Genomic DNA, 18,436 nt, shown 5'->3' on the forward strand with positions numbered 1-18,436 from the left:
TTTATAAACAATAAACTAATAGTTTTTATACACATCTGCTGTTATTTGCACATCCCAGCTGATTTTTGATGAGTATGTTTTTATTTCATGTGAATAGTCTCTTGCAGCTGTCCAGTGACGTGCGGTCAGGGGAGGCAGGTGAGGCACTGCCTCACCTGCCATCATGGAAAGAAAGAAAATATATAATCATAAAGTAATTTAAATTGTTATATTCATCCGGTGGTTTGTACTAAAAAATATTTATTTTTCATGTAGCTTCACCAATTTCGATTTTTATTTGTTCAAAATCGCTGAATTTTCTTATTTTCCCATTCAAATGCTTGGAAGCGATGCCGGTGAGGCAGCAGCGAGCTCTGCCTCACCTTGGATTGCGCAACCCCTGGCTCTGCGCTGGCTGCTAAGCGGAGAGAGCATGTTGCTGTACGGCGTCAATAAAATGGTTTAAACAAATTTAATATGTGAACTTATTTCCAATAATTTAGCTTATGTATATAATGTACAGTGCTTTTTGTCACCAACTGTGTTTGTGTAACGTGTTTCGTGTAATGAGCGATTATAAACGGCAGAGAACAGGTTCGAGGTGAGGCAGGCAGTTCTCTTGCCTCATGGCAGGGGGCGCTCAAGATCCCAGACGTTCGTCTTGTTCACTCCTCAACTGCCGAGTAAGTGACAGCGAGCTAGGCTAAACGATTCGGGAAGCAAGTCAAGTGCAGCGATAGATTATAATAGAGATAGTGATTTTTTTCCTCTCGCTTATCCCGACTTTCAACATGGATGACTACATTACAACACTAAAAAAGTTTTCTCAAGTGGACTTTCAATCGAAGCAGGAGATAATAACCAAAGTAATTTATAAGTAAAGGTAAGACAGTAATAACATTTATTTTGTTTTGTTTTTTAAGGAAATGTGTGTTTTGTGAGCTACAGTTTGTATGTGTAAGGATGCAGAAGTGAAACATAACCTGTAAACTGCTGTCAATCTATGCATCTATTTGCAAATCTGATTCTGATGACGTCAGTGCCTCACCAGCTATGAACCTCACCGCACGTCACTGCAGCTGTCTATATACAAAGAGACACATACTGTACAATTTTTACATGACCCCACTCAGTTGTATCTCGGTTCAACAAAGACCTATTTTTAAATTATTTTGTTTGGCATCAGAAAAAATAAGATCTTAATTAGAACCTCTATACTAAATACTAAAATTATTTCCACAAATATATATAAATTTACAGGTGTTGCACAGACTGACTCCTAAATTAGGGTTTTGGAAAGCTAATTATCCAGGCACCACAATGACAATTGCAAAGTGATAATGAGGGTATAAATATTCCCAAATCACATGGTGAGCCTGTATGATGATGCCTTTTTAATGTTGTCAAGAAACATTTTGATCATAGGGCCATTCAGTGAATCTTTCCACAGATACTGGCACATATGCTAGAAAGAGTTAAAATATATTGTTTTAGGATTAAAAGTATTTGTGCCTCTTAAACGTTTTCACATTTTGTCACATTATAGCCACAAACTTTAATGTACTCTACTTGATTTTAGTGGTAGATCAACATAAAGCAGGGAATAACTGAAGTGCAAGGAAATTTATTCATGGTTTTCATTATTTTAGCAAACAACATTCTGAAGCATAGTGTGCACCTGTATTCATTCCCTTTTAATCTTCCTTTTAAACCTAATTAAAATCCAGCAAAACCGAGTGCCTTTGCAACTCACCTTGATTTGTAAAATTTCCAGCTGTTCTGAGAAGACCTCAGAAGTTCATGGAGACCAAGAGACACAGGAGTCCGTTCAGAAAAAGTTACAACTTACAAACAAGAGAAAGAGTATGACACAACTGAAACCTAACAAAATATGGCTGACCACCTGAACTGACAGGGAAGCCACTGAGGGTCAATAACTCTAGAGGAGCTACAGATACATAGAGTTTAGGTGAATACATTTGTTGACACAACTACTATTAGTTGGATATTCCCTTAAGAGAAATGGCAACAAGAAGGTCGAAGTTGAAAGAAAGTCATAAAAAGCCATAGAAGTGCAGTCTCCTGTGAGTCATGTAGGGTACAAGCAAAATGTGAAAGATTGAACTGAACTCTGTCCAATTTAAACCAAAATTGAGCAGTTGAACTTCTGTAAAGATTTTGTGACACTGGTGGCCTTTACTTAAAGTAATCGCAAAGGAAATGAGCAGAGAGGATGAGGAAAGGCATCCAGAGAAAGTCCTGATTGGCCTCAGCATATAGAGTGTTTGCTCTAATGCTTTGCCATGTACTGGCCAAAAATGAACAATTGTACTTTTCAAACTTAATGCAAAATGCTAGTTTTGTTGGACCTAACACTGCAGCATAGCTTCTGTATGGGTGTTTTTCCTCAGCACACTAAACATGCAGCCACAGATAATGGGGAAAGCCTATTCAGATATTATAATGGTCCAGTCAAAGTTCAGACATGAATCCAACTGAGAATCATATTCTGAATGACTGGCAGCTGTAATTGCAGCAAAAGGTGGCTTTTCAATCTATTGATTTGCATGCTACACTTTCTGTATTTGTGCTTGAGGGTAATTTCCAATTCCAAATAATACATATTGTCCACATTTCTAAAAGCTTTTTTTCCCAGTTAGTTTTCAAGGCAAATGTATAGCACTGGGGGGCAAAAATGGCCCTGAATGAAAAGTTTGCGAACCACTGGTCTAACATATATAAGTAACAATAAAATACATTGAAGTTTGAGTTTGTAATGTGACAAAATGATAAAAAGTTTCCACAGTGGTAATACTTTTGCAAAGCATTGTCTTAACGCTGTACATCCCAGAATTATCAAAAGTCTGTAAAATGTATGCCTGCATTAGTTATTTGAATAAATATATAAGCAAACTGAATCTTGTCTAACACGACCTCCATTACAAGTCCAATTTATTTTCTAACCCTCAAACTGAATCAAATTGAACCTATTGACCAGGCAGACAGAAAAGGACTGGTAAACAAAGCAAGATGTTATGCACTTACCGCTCATTAAATACAGAGAGGCCACTGAAAATCAACAATGTATTGACAGAAACGTTGTGTTGCCAAAGAGCCGGATAAAAATAATTCAACTTGAAATGCTGAACGTCTCTTTGAGTTAGAAACATTTCTAATATGAGATCAGACATAAACCATGAATCTAGCCATCGTATATCCATGTACATGGAGGCTTATGATACCATGATGTAGAAAGCAATCCCTTGATGCTGGTGGTGTTTTTTTTTTTCTGTCCCGTCCTCATTATTTGAATATAAAACCCATCAGCTTAGCTCAGCATGCAAGACACTGCTCTTTGTTGTGGGCGATTGCCGCCATGCTTGGGACTGATATGGTTGTGCGCTTTTATTTTGCCCAGCACTCCAGTGGGTATGCTGTGATTCAACCAGTCATTATCAATTCCTAACACATGTCAGCTTGCCTCTTACTGTCCTAGTAGCACACTGACCACAACGGGGGACCAAACGCACTAATCCGGCACTGTCTCACAATGCATCATGAATAAATGCCTGACATTTGGGGCTCTCCAATGAATACGTCTTATTATATTTGCTGGAAAATAGCAATACAGACAACATATTTATCGTCTTCTGAGTGCAGCGTGGCTTGTATTGATGACGTACAGTGCTTTGAAAACGTATTGTCACAGCTTTCTACTGTCTTTTTTTGTCCCGCTTCAGGTCAAACAAATTTTAATATTCTACCAAAGATATCATGGCTAAAAGATACAAGAAAACCTGTTTTGAAATGATAATTTGATTTTCTTTAAGGAAAAAAATGGCTGGAGGTGAAAATAAATTGCCCCCAAAACTTTGTTCCTGTTTGAACCAGCCTTGGCAACAACAACTACCATCAAACTCTTGTGAAAAACTGTCAATGAGTCTTTTACATCGCTGTGGGAGTTTTGGCGCTCTCTTTGTATGATTGTTATAATTCAGTCACATTGGACGGTTTTGCAGCATGAGTTACCTTTAATCACTTACCCCACAACACCTCAAATAGATTTAGTTGAGGTGTTGTGACTTTGACTAAGCCACTGTGAAACCTTAGCTTTTCCTTTTATTTTGGGGATGGGTTTGTTGGTGTACATTGGACAATACCCTCCCTGTCCTTCACTTGATGTCAAACTGATGGTCGGACATTGTCCTGTGGCATAATGAGCAAATTTCATAGCACCAGTGATCAGTGGCAATCATCAGGATGCTGAAGCAGTAAAGTAGCCATCATTTAGCTGTTCATATAAAGTTCTTTTCCTAAAAATGCTGTTGGTTTTATGTCAGATATGAGATGCAAGCCTTCCAGGAAGTTACATTTCTGTCTCATGAGTTCACAGAGTATATTTCCACAAATCTCAGTCAATATGTTTTCAGGTAAATGTAAAATGGAATTTTGTGTAATTTCTGGCCTGCAGTGATTTGCCTGCAGTGATTTTGGCCTTGCAACTCTCTCATGGATGTGATTTTAGCTCAGTCTCTTTTTTATTTATTTTTTTGTGCTAAATTAGGATCACTAAATTTTATGGATTCTTAAAACCTTGGAAATGACTCCGACTGATAGAAATTAAGGACCATATTTTGATCAGTTTTAGAATTGGTGTCACTTTGGTGATCTTTTAGCCAAGTTCATGTAAGTCTGATCCTGTTTACTGATTTATTGATTTTACTTTTATTAGCTTTCAGACAAATGTGTTTAAATTCCATGATTGTTTAACAAGGGGGGGATTACTTTTTTCATTCTCAGCCAGATCGGTTTTGATAGACATTCGAACATAAATGCAACAGAGAAAGCATAAAGCTGTCCTTCACAATTCATTTGTTCCACTCTTCTCTTCCTGTTTACACATTAGGGTGTCAAATATGAGCCGATTATTACACAAGAAAATCAAAGCTTCTGACGCGCCGATCAATTGCTGCCTTGACTGATGGCTCTCCTATCTAGATGAACGACTCCCCAGAGGTGGGCTCTGGTAAACAGATAGCGGATGCAGCTGCACTGATCATCAAGGTCACCTCGTGGGCACGGCAATTATGAAATGTGTCAGACTAGTTTGAGGGAGATCATACAGAAATTTTACAGCATAAGGACTAGGTGAGGGAAGCTCGGAAAAAGGAACTCATTTTCTTTCACAGATGCTTATGTTTTCACGAGGTTAAAACTATGTATGGCTACACTACAGCACACGATGAAAACATCAAAAGAGGCCCATGAGAGATGAGGCAAATGTCCTTGTGGTTTCTTGAAGACCTCAAATCCCTCAGGCCACATGGCTCATTGTGATGCCCTCCAGCAGCAGGAGCAGCAGCAGCCAGCTGTCTCTTTTCCAGAGGAGGAGGTAGATGTGTGGCGCGTTTGACATTAAATGCAGCCTAAAGATGTTTCAGTGGAAGGCTAATAAAGCTGGTCATCTGCTGAACTACACCAGAGATGTCACATCAATCTACTCATAGCCGAGCAAAGTTTGAGCAATGTAAAATGCATATATATGCACTGCTAAATGTGATAATAGCAGAGAAACAACTTACCATTCCAATAAAACCGGTTATCTTCTGTCACCAGTTGCCATGCTAACTAGCCTGAGCATTCATGTTAGTCTCTGTTGTGGTGGAATAGGGTGAACTAGTAGTAGAATAGCAAAGAGAAAAGGGGATATTGTGGTGATTGACTGCCCTAACATCCTCCTCCGACTGGTTGCTTCTGACCATGCGGTGCATTTCTTCAGATGACAGAAGGACCATATTGAGAAGACAAAGAAGCTAAAAAATTTTTTACAGATTGCCCGTTTCATACCATACTGTCACTACATATTGGTAGTTTTAACAAATAAGCAAAAAACACATTTTCAAAAAATGTTTCATACTGCTGCTTTAAAGAATGAAGGCAAATGTTAAACATTTATAAACTTTTGTATTTTATTGATTCACTACACACAGTATTGCATATTGAGAAGCGTTTTGATGACGTGCTGAAGGTGTTGTCGCAAAGATAGGAACTTCTTAACCCCATAACCATCATCCCCAAGATGCTTACATGTTATCCACTGGGTCCATGTGTCCGCATGGAAGTTGAGGATCAAAGGAACAGAAACCCAAACTACAGGAGCCAAATTCAAAAGTTACATTTTTTCAAAGTTTTTCTTTTATATATATATATATATATATATACTGCATTTTTATAACAACTGAAGGTATTTTCCAGACACCATGTGCCTGAAAACTACATAATGCCCCCTATAGATCAGCTGTCAAAGTGGGTACAACACATTTCCTTTGTGAGTTGAAATCAGCTCATGGTTTGTAAGAAACGTCTTACAGTCAGAGACAAAAAAAAAGTTCAAAATGACCAAAAGTAAAAAGATACAAAGTCCCAAAGCAGTGAAATGACCAGCACACATATTTATAACTTACACACGCAAATGACGGTTGCATCTGTTTCTGTGCAATGAATTTGTGCACCCTGATGACATGTTCCTTCTGAACCGAGAATCACTTTTCATAGTGGAATATTTTAACTTCTCCTGTAATTAGGTGCCAAGAGACAAGCAGTAGTGTAGACATATGGGTAACAATGGGAATAAATATCCTGTATATCACTGTACACATACAATGACCAGCTAACTTTTTCTAGAAATGTAGCACTCAAAAGCCAGCTGAAGCTGATATTTAACTCTGAAACTTTAATCTTCATCAAAATTAAGGGTCTTTTGACTTTCTCAGTCAAGTAAACGACTATGTTAAATTGTACAAGCATTGTAATTAATTTCATTAACCAGTCTTGTCGTCCTAGTTTATTGTTGCCAATGTAGAAACAACAAGTAACTGTAGAGCAGCAAAGACTGCAACAGTATATTCTTCCATCCTTGCAAATATGTAGCTTGACTGAAGCCCAAATGTTCATGTCCAGTCATGAAACAGGTAAATTAATTTTATTCAACTACCTTTTGGTCACTTTTGTGTCCTTTACAAATAGCTTTGATTAAAAGGGAAGAAAATTGTGTTGCATGAATCATAGGAATTTGTTTCTGCTTAATGAAAGTACCCTACTGGAAATGGTAGCAAGCATTGTAGGTTTTCTTTTTCTTTTTTTTTTTTAAAGTTTGAATGAGAGCAAAGAAATTTCTTTTAGACACTGTATATCTTATGTGGCTTAATTCAGCTAGGCTGGTTCGACTGGTATAAACGCCCAGCATTCAGGCATTAAAATAACTGCCAGGACTAATTGATTTATATTTTTCTGCTAATTATTGTGTTAACTCTGAGTTCAGTTTAAAGGTTTGTTAATCCTGCAGCTATTCAGCTGTAGTCTTTGCAATTGGGTTGACAGGGATTGTGCTGCTTGACTGAAGAATCACTAAACTGAAATACAATCAAGGTTTGATAAATTTGAAACTATTGTATCACCCATTGCTGCCTAAATGCATGTATAATTTAATGAAAAATACATTTTTATATTTGCTGTCTAAGAGAGCCCTTTAAAAACACAATTGTCTATGTTACAGTTCAAACACCATATGTACTCTTAAAATGCACAGTGAGAACCATCTTATTGATTTTTCCAGATTTATATAGTTTGTGTCATGTGAACGGAAAAGAACATTTCTCTTGTTCTTTGTTAGCTTTAATGGTAGAAATTTCACTATTATGGGTGGATATGCATCCAAAAGCTCCCTGATGCCAAACTAAAATATGTATGAAAAGAACACAGGAGATGGATAGGAGGCTCCTCCAGTATGCCAGTGAGTATTTAATGCTTAGTATAAATGGGTTTTAAAAGTGGCTGACAGAGTATTCTAGTTTACAAGATTTCAGTTAGAAGTATGCAAAGATATGATCAGATTATTCATTTACCTTATCTGCTAGCAAGGTTGCAGAATTGTAGTCCTTTTAATACGTGTTATGACTAAGAGAAATCCAGAGATGTGTTTCTATGTGCTTCAGCCTCTCAGGATCAACAAACAAATCTTCTAAACCAGGACAGAAACCTCAGAGTCTGCTGAGTATTGCTGCATTGATCTAACTGCATGACTGACAGGAGAAGTGTTAACGGGGTGGAGAAGTGAGCGCACACTGTTTGAAGAGTTCTGGTTTGGGAGTCCCTCTGTTCATCTTGTTACATGCGCTTCTTGGTAATTGACACAACATGAATTATACCTCATAGGATTCCTACATGTTCAAAGCATTCATCTTGGTAGAAAACACAAGTCCCTTCACAAATGCATACAGACACCACAGTCCGCGCTCCGCTCGTCTGTATTTAAAGTAACTGGGCTCTTCGGTCTTTTACAGTTGTTCATCCTGGTCTACAGCACTGCAGACCATGTTCTTTGTCTGCCCCTTCCCTTTCATTCTCCCAACAGAATAAATACAATTATCTTATAATGGGATCCCCTTTGATAAAAAGCAGTCTTCTGTCATTCTGCTGGAGGTGCCAGAGTGTTGGATGGTGAGAAACTCCAGGTTAAGTATTTTCTTTTATCATTGCTCCTTTTTATATGCAAATCATCCTTCCCGCCCATCTATTTACTACTGCAGGTATTCAGACAGGGCCTCAAACCGTGCCAGCCGCAGACCGCAGCCCGCTATCCTGCACCGACGAGGGACTCCAAATAGATTTGATTAGGATTCAAAAACGCGCCTTTGATCTCACGTTTGTTAGGCAAATGCAGCCACATGACAATATGCTGGAGAGGACGGAATGATTCTGCTGGCGTTTACAAAATAATGGACAATCTAATTGCGTTGTAATGCAGGGTGTGTGTGGTTATTAATTCGTGGAGTGCAGTGAGGCAGAAACTGGTTCATTTGCATCAGGTTTTTGACAGGTTCACAGCGAAGCAGTGGTGTGGCTTCAAAAACAAATACGCTGTTGCCTATAGATAATCAGTAACTCTGTTACTGTGGGGCACAAACTCACTACCTGCTGTCTGTATGAATAGGCTGTCAATAAATATGAAATACAGGACAGGGGACTTTCAATTATTAAATTTACCATTACTCGATTCAGCTCTGATTTGTCCTTTCTTCCGTTTTTCCTTCAGAAAGAAACAACTCGCTTCCAGCTGCTGTCATCTAAAATGAGGCGAGAATGCTGTCAAGCCTGAGCACAGAAAAGGCCAAAATACAAAAGAGTTATCAACACAGTAATCTCACTGCTTCCGCTCCACCATTAAAATGTGACACTTCCTCTCTCCTTCCAATAACTTTGGAAAGCGTGCGACGGATATAGTTAAATGAGCCCTTGTCATTCGCAACGTTGAGTCGATCACACTCCAAAGACCTCAATGACCCAGATCAAGATCAAGCTCAACGCATACATTATTTAAAGAATGTGGCATGTGTGAGATTCGAGTTAGCCTACTTCTAAAAATATATAAAAGATGTGAAACATGTAGTGCAAATAAAGCTGGAGATTTAGATTTCAAAGATTATATATTTACACAGTATCAAACCCTCGAATGCAGCACTGAAGCCTGTCAGTGGTTAGACCAAATGACACTATATTCATCATTAAACACATTCCACACCATTTTCTGCATCTGCCGTCTTCAAATCTCTTGAATGTTTTCATATTTTATCATATTTAAACCACAAAGTGGCACATAATTATGATGACTCCTCCTTTATTCTGATATCCCTAAATAAAATACAATGCAATGATATGCCTTCATAAGTTGCCGACCAGTTCAGAATTTAATTTCTGAATAAATTCTGCGGTTCTGTGAAAGCCTCATTAATACATTTAATAAAATAATCTGGATGTGTTATTTACATGGACACAAAATTGATTAATTCAGTTTTGCCTCTCTGACATAGCGTACACATGATCCGTCAGGTCAGTTGGCTACTATCAAAATATCTGAACAAGTATTTAAACACATCAGATTATCAATTAGCATAAACCACCACTCACATTCAGATTATGAATTCCTGCCACTCGAGCTGAATCCAATCAGAATACTCTGATGGGAGCGTTTATGTGACACATTTCTGTTCTGGTTGGCTGTTTATTCCAATTACTTACAGTATGTGCAGACAAATGACTTCTCTGAAAAGAAAAGAAAGATATTTCGCTTAGAAGACTGTATTGCGGTGTCTATTAAGTCAATATATTCAAGGTTAATTCATTTGCAAGTGACTGAATAAAAATGCATGATACCTGTTGCCATTTATTTAAAAAAACAACAAAAAAAACGTGTCATTTCCCCAATTAACTAAGGTATATTCTGCCTCATAAAATTCCATTGTTATGCATTGAGGCTGTGATGTGACAAAATGTAGGAGAGCTGAAGAGATGTGAAAACTATTGGAGAGCAAAATAGAGGGAGCAGGAGGGGCAGCAAAACTGCTTTACCATTTTCAATTTCATTCTAATCACAATTTACAAGGTAAACCTATTAAAACACGTCTTCTACATTGGTAAACATGCTGAAATTAGAATTAGTTGGCCAATTTACTTAATTAAGTTGTTGTTGTACCACATTGACGGTAAATGTACTTGTTCCGCTCTCAGAGATCCACAGGAGACTTTTTATTCTCTTGTGCATGCACTAAAACTGGTTTCTCTTTTTCTTTAAGCTTTTTCAAGCTATAATTGACAGCACTTGATGCTGGAGCTTTGGAAAAGAATGTGGATTTCCTAGGATTAGAGCAAGATAGCCAAGGCTACTTCCTTCCTTTGCAACTGGATTAAATCTCTTGATTGGCACCGGGAGGCTAAGGAGAGGTCTGCCAACCGAACACGCCTGCTCTGCATCCAGGGTGAAAGGTTAACCGGTCTGTCTAAAACATCTTCAAAATGTTTGGCCTTGACCATGCAAGTCAGAGGATAGCAGTCATAAATCGAACACCAATGAAGTGTGATCAAAGTGCACCACCCGACCACTTCACATCCTATTTTCTCTGAAGGGTGAAAAAGATTTTTCTATCTTTTATTTTTTGGGGGTGGGGGCAGATAATACTTCAGGTACAGATAAAATAGCCTCCACACTCACATATTCAAAGCACACACAGAGGGTATATTCAAAAACGGCTAAGCCTCTCATCATTTCATAGCGGTTCTCACTCAGCAGTCACAAAACCTCGAGTTGTTTCTTCCACATCACTTCACGGTGTCAGATGGCCTCTCTCACTCTTGCTCTTGCCTTTTTCCCTCCTGCATCATCCAGTGCACCACAGCTTCCCCCCCCCCAGGCTGAGAGCTTCCAGTGGCTCTGGTGCAAAAGTGGATCTGCTTCAAATCTCATTTCATGATTTATAATGCAGTGTCTCCCTTATACTCCAGATCCATGACTGGTTTACAGGACCCTCTCCAGTAAAAGTCTATGACAAAAAACAAATTTAAATGAAAATTTGGGTAAACTATTTAAGATTTATGTAAAAAACATAATGCTAAATAATTAACTTTGAAACTATTTTGTATACCAATCATTTAAGATATTGTATTTTTAACTTTCACTGTAAACCTTCAATGAAAAAGTATAATTTTATAGTAACTGATCATTTCTGTATTTTTGTATCCTAGTCAATACAAAAATATAGTGAATCCATAATTTTAGTGGTGATGCAAAGTGATTACACATTACAAATCATAAATATGCAAGTAGTTTACATGCAACTGTGTTTCACTGACTTATGAAAAATATTCAAGCCCTCTTTTCCATGTTTTTCACATTATAACCACATGCATTTTTTAATGTTTATATTGTAGGCCAGATATGTTTTGCGTGTTTTCCATTTGTGTTTGGTATTCTTATTAAAATAGTTAGTTATGAAAATAAAATTAAAGAAAACCTAAAAATGCCCTTAAATAAAATGGAGTTCATCTAATTGTCTTTAGAAATCTTAATACCAAATGGTGCTAATGTGTTTTTAATTTATTCTCAGTACATGTACAGTAGAATACACATATTATAGTTTCACCCAGCAGTGAAAATGTCCAACCATGTTTCAGGCATTTCTGCAGGACGTTTGAATGTTTCCTCTGGTTATTTGTTGCTTGGTGGTTGCTTGTGATGGACTATGTTGCCATGTGATTAACTACTGACCTGTCCACGGTGGACCCACCTCTCGCCCTGAGACACCCCCCACAACAAGGACGCACAAAGAATAATAGGGAATAGACAATGGATGGATGGATATAAATATAGCTGCTTTAACCCAGGGGTGCCCAGTCCTGAAATGGCTGAATTCCCTCATGTTATTCTGCAGAGGCCTGGAAACAATACACTCATTTTATTTGGGTGTGTAGGAGAAAGGGTGCATCTAAAAGTTTCAGGAAAGTAACTCTCAAAGGACTGTACTTGGGCATCCCAGATTTAACCTAATTTTAATGCAATATGAAACAGAAACAAAACATTTGCACATCTTACAAAACGGCGTTTCCCCCAATCTGTGACAAAATTGAAAATTACTGTTTACTAAAATTCTACATCCAATCTGAGGGAACTAGTACAATTTTGCAGAGAAGAGCGATTCAAGTGTTTAAGGTCAGAGTGTGCAAAGCTGATAGACATAATCTGTGACTGCAGGTGTAGTTCTAAACACAACATGTATTGTGCATCAAAATCAAGTAACTGTGTTACCTTGAGTTGTTATAGCATGTTTTATGTATCAAACATAACAAAGGAAATATGACTTTACAATTTGGAGTCTTGAATTTGGCCTCTGTCTCTTTAAAAAGCTCTTGCTTTTTTCTACACTCCACCCTCAGCATGTTATCAGAACAATGCTTATCCTTTATGCTGTCTTCAACCATTCTTAGGACCAGTTGAACTGAGAAGTAGTTTGTATGAATGAGCAATTCTACAGTGTTTACTAATTGCTGCTGGTGCTAGTCTGATGGAGCCGAGTCAGGAAGGTGTGGGGGAGGAGTGCAAAGTACTGCAGCTCTTTGGAGAAGTTTTGTGAAAATAGGTGGCACTTTGTAGGGGCAAATGTTTAGGCACCCTGAATGCCTGCCAGGGGACATTCAAGGATTTATCAAACATGCATGAAAGAATCAAAGCAAAACTCCAGGTAAAAAGGGGACAATTTTTTACGATGATATAAAGCTCAAAAAAGTTCATACTACATAATCTCTCCCCCCATAACTCTGAAAAGTAAGCAATATATTTTACGCAGAAATAAGTAAATTTTGCAAACCTGAATAAGACCCATACTCTCAAGGTTAAGTACACTGAATGTGTCCCGTCTGTGCTTTTTGTATTACCGTAACTTGTTTCTGAATAATTTCCAAACCATGCTCAAAATATGTTAGCTTCTTTCTCCTTTATCAAAAAATCTAGTTATTTTGTGATTTTAAGGTGAGTGCCATCAAAAAAAGTTAAATAAATAGTCTGACAAAAAAAAAAAAAAAAGTAAAATGTAACACGTAAAGGTCAGTTTGTCTATTAATAATTCCTTCACATGCATCAAAACTCCTCTCAGACATGTTCACATCGTAACCTGTTGTCGAATACGGAGCACAGACAATCAATAGATTTAGGTGGGAATTCACAGCAGCTCATAAGACAAGCAGCAACCAGTGGCGCAGCTACAAATATAGCTTTGTTATTTTCAGCTTTGGCTGAAGTGTGTATTCTCTAGTTGGTTCTGCTTGTTTTAGTTGTGCCTCCTGGGTTTTTCTTTGACAGGGAATCGTTACATGTTGCTGCTGAAGAGTTTCAGAGTCGCAGCACTGTCTACCCCATTCACACAGAACATGAAATATTTTCCTGCTCTGTCGTAAATAAAGTGCTCCCCCCACCACCGATGACCTTGTGTCTGAGCTAATATACTGTATTGTTAATTTGTCACTAGGCATGAAGACACATGGTGGTGCACATGCCAGAATGGAAGTGACAGGTAACCCTCACAATGCTCTGGAAAGCTATTTCACCCTCTAAAGCTGCAACAAAAGAAAGCAATTACGCAGCCCTGTTTTGCCAGCTCTTATGCAATCATTGTCCTGTGGGTGAAAAACGGCCTCTATCATGCCACAGCCCAAACTAATTACTGGACTGGCAGGTGCTGAATGTGTCCCTCAATCATGAAATGGTCATTACCACAAAGCTCGCAGAATCAGGTGAAAGAGAAATCATGTAGAGTGATGTTCCCCTAACTACACAAACACAAATTCCTGACATCTTTAGAGCAGCCTGTATTTTCTTATCATCTAGTTAAAGAGGGAATGCCATCAAATTTTAAACCCATAAACCTTTAAATCTTAAGAACCTGAAACATAAATAAAGCATAAATTGACTTCTCCATTGCTTTTCAACGCAGATTATATAACACATCAAAGTTTGTGATACGGCAAGGGAAAATAGCTGACACAGGGAGTGAACAGCCAGACCAATGACAATGAGTCCACTGATAATAAGTAATCATTTAAGATAAAGGTTTTCTTTAACTATGTCTTTTTATTTCTATATGTACTCTGTCAATATAGAACATCTACTGATGACTTTCAATAACCCTCTCCAAACTTTCCTGCTTCATTCAGAAACAATAAGTAATTCCAGTTGTGAGTGTTTTCTCAATGTCTGAGCCACAAGGGGGTGAACGTGTTTGATTAATTAGGTAAAGAGACATTTTGGGCCCAAAACCATGTTGTCAGAAATCTAATTGTTGATAAAATTAAAGAGTTTGAATGATATACTGCTATTCTGAACATCACCCATTCTGTGACGTTCTGCATCCCCCCCTTTTGGTTTTATTGATTTTGTTTTGTGCGTTATGTTTTTTTGGGAACATTGTCATATATCTACATATGACAACTTCCCTTGGCAAGTTGTTAACATCAACTTGCCAAGGGACATTTAAAAGGAAATTAGGCATGGGCTATTTTCATGTGGTCACATGTACAAATGCTGTCTATTTATTTCAGTAATATACACTATTGTATTATACCGTGGTATCTGAATTATGCATTAAGAATTATGCACTCCAAAAGATATTACTTTTCATTGACTTTCAGCTGCATTCTGAACTTGCGTTTTTTTTAATATATGTAGTGATTTTAGTCATGGAAATAAATAACACAACTGAAGAAAATGTACCCTTTAACAGATGGGGGGTGGGTTGATTTTCCACAAAAAGTCCAACCTGCTGCCACCCATCATTGCCTGTTTATGCACAACAAAGCTAGCTCAAGGTGGAAACCTTCAATGGGCCTGACTCCTTCCATCACCAAGCAAGCTCATACATTTTGCTATAAAAAGATATTTCACTGACATTTAAATACCATTCCACCCACATGATGCTGCACAATGCAGAGGAAATCCTTAAACTGCACCTCTTCTTTTGCTTCAAGCTTCCAGTTATATCAAATGCTCGCCGATTTTAACAGCTCGCTCCTTCCTTTTTTCTTTGAGTCACAAACCCCTGAAAGTCCCATTTAAGTTTATCTTCTACGGTCAATCTATTTAACACTGTAAGCATGCCAAAAGGGCTGGACTGAAAGTGTCTGGGGAAATATCAGAGGCAAGGAAGACGTCCAATGATGCTGTGATTTATGGTTTCATTACTGCCTCCACCAGGAGTGATCCCTGTGTGAAGCTCTGCTCCAAACAAACTGTAGATTAAAATTACTTACACATAAAAAAGCAGTTGTCAGCTACAGAGGAGTACAACATATACCAACCCTCTGTTAGTCAACCTTGCGATTTGGCACATTGTAAAAGGGATCTAATTGGAATATATTTTTCAATTATACAGGCAAATACTGATTTAACAGAGCTATTAACACAGGAAACCATGTCTTTGGTGCCCTGCTAAGCTGTCAAGGTTGCACTCAATCATATATCAGTTCAAACTTTGCAGGGAGTAAAAGAAATATGCCAACTCCACAAGAGGCAGCCATATCTCATTTAGCGTGGTTTTCTGCACATAAAAAAATTCATGTTAAGAATCACTTTTAATACTGAAATACACACAGGGACTCTATAGGTAAAAAGAACAGAGGTCTTTTTCTGCATCTCTAAAAAACAAGAACATAAACTTTAGAAAATTAAGGCAGAGATAAGGAGTACTTAATGTATCTGCAATGGGTGGCTAAACAGAAGCTACATATTCTGGAGATTGTGGTTTCTAAGTGATCTACGTGTTAAACAATTCTTTTGAGGGCTAACAGATACTGCCATTATTCTGATATACTGACTCACATGTTGATCAGCTAACAAACCTGGTTTTGGTCTTACAAACAGAGATGAACTGTCTTATCTTTGTCCTATTTTAAATCCAGAGAACTCAAATAGGGCAATGTTAAGTTTTAATGCTGTGTTTTCAGAAAATTGATTCCCTCAAAAATTCTCTTCATAGAGTTCAATTTAGAAATTTTAAAATCAATATCCCACTTTGGCTGAATGAGGAGTCCTCATGTCATCAAGGCTTTTAAGGCATTCAAATAAGGCTCTAAATAGACTGAGAAAAAAAAAAGTATGTCAGTCATTTTAAAAATAAATCTGAAAATGATTAGAGAGATGCTTCTCTTTAATATAGTTGTGTTAAATAAGTTTTATTTAGAGTTTTCAGTGCTTATGCTGTCATTTACAATTAAGGAATAGGCCAATAAACATATCTGTCTGAGGTCATTAACAAGAGTTGACTATATTCTGTGTCTGAATTTTCTATAGTGTGAAGTTACATATTGAATAAAGGGGTCTTCTCCTGAAAAATAGAGTGGTAGCTACTATTACGCCTCTAACTTTATCTGGGGAAAAACAAATTACTACAGTAGAAATTCACCCCCAGTCAATGCCTAAGTAGAATTGTATCGTTTTTAACATTTTTCAGCAGCCATGAAATTTTGTTGTGAATTTATGTAATTTTTCAGCATTTCACTGTAGCTCAGTCATAGTTTAAGCTAATCTATTGTACTCATTTACAGCTGCCTGTGGCAAAAGAGGGAATAAGTGAACAAAATATTTTGAGGTTTTAAATGATTTTTTTCCCGTTTGGATCAGTAACTTTTGCAATTTTAAGGCACTGCTGCTGTGTGTGGCTCTATTTAATATCTTTGAATAGTAAAACATTCCTTGGACTGTGAGATAATTATATTTCATTTTAAAGTGTAAAACCTGTGAAATGATCATCAGTTATGGCTAGAAAACAGAGCCTTACCTCCATATGGAGCTTCCTCTCCTCTTCTTGATGCATCAATGAAATCATGCAGCAAAATCCCTGAAAAAAGTTTGAAATGGTTATGACTTTATGTAGTCTACGTATTGACTCTACAGTAGTTAGAAAACGTAAACACAGGATTGGAGTAATTGAAGTTTCAGTAGGAGTCACTTGCTGATTTAATGTTTCAGTTTTGGCCTCCATATAGGCAATACAAAATTGCCATAATGAAGTGTTTCTGAAAGTGTGGGGCGCGCCCCCTATGGGGTGGGGAGCGCCACTGCAGGAGGGATGGAAAATGGAAAAAAAACAACAAAATAAAACAAACATTTACACAAAATGTTTCACTATAAAGATGGTTTGTAATATGTTTTGTTGAAACCTGAAGTGTGAAATAAACTTCAGTGGAGTTTGAAAACAAAATATGTGTATAGGTTTATGTCTGGTTGAACAATGTGTGTGCCCAGTTGATTTTTTTTTTTTTTTCTTTTTGGGGGGGATTTTATTGTAATACATACTGGTGCCCAGAAAATCTTTGGGAACCACTGCCATAATGGATTAAAGGTTCAGGTATGTTGATTTTAAAAGAAAACATTCCAGGTCTCATTGTTTAATCTTCAGTTTATACTTAAAATAAAAAGCATATCTTGACAAAATTTTGATCTGCCAATCAAATGTTTATTTGTTTGGCAAATTAACCGTTTCAAAGGATTGTATCTAACCTAAGGAGAATTTTAATAGGAGACAGAGATATGCCAGCTATGATTAGGTTTGGTGCACAAACTTTAAAAGGTTTCTTAGTAGAATTAATTCCTTTTGTTTCAGCTTATTTTACCACCTTGACTTACATTCAAATCATGTGGAGTGTTGATATTTTGGAAGTTTATCTCCCATGTGGCGTTATGTTTTTTATTGTTTGGAGTTAAGAGCTTATTTGGTGATATTCCCTTTGTTGCACCCACTCAAAAGCTGAACATTTAAAATTTACCTTTTTTTATTTACTTTGTTTTTTCAAGGAATCAGAATCCCATTACTCCTTTAAAATAGTTGAAAATCATCTCAAAACTGGGTTGTATGGGAACTAGAAAAACTTAATATGTCATGTTTACGGTGTTGGACCCAAATGCAGAGCAGACTCAGGTGTAAGATAAGTAGTGAGGATTTAATGAAAAAGTCAATAAACAAGAACTTACAAACTGGGAGATCACAGGGAGCAACAACCAGGTACCTGGAGCTGAGCTGTATGACAGTAGAAAGGAGTGAGAGGAGGAGAGGTGTATAAATACTGAGAGTGAAACTGC

General features: G+C 37.4%; 1 long non-coding RNA gene across 1 annotated transcript in view; it reads right to left on the reverse strand.

Annotated features, from left to right (window-relative positions):
* LOC114146052 (uncharacterized) overlaps positions 1-18,436 on the reverse strand; it is an 84,785-nt gene extending 66,349 nt beyond the window's left edge. Inside the window, exons 1-2 of the long non-coding RNA XR_003595835.1 lie at positions 18,329-18,436; positions 17,136-17,195 (exon numbers count right to left, since the gene is read on the reverse strand). This is a non-coding gene — a long non-coding RNA (uncharacterized LOC114146052). The remainder of the gene's footprint in view (positions 1-17,135; positions 17,196-18,328) is intronic.

This window comes from Xiphophorus couchianus, chromosome 6, assembly GCF_001444195.1.
Source record: "Xiphophorus couchianus chromosome 6, X_couchianus-1.0, whole genome shotgun sequence".
NCBI classification, from domain to species: Eukaryota; Metazoa; Chordata; class Actinopteri; order Cyprinodontiformes; family Poeciliidae; genus Xiphophorus; species Xiphophorus couchianus.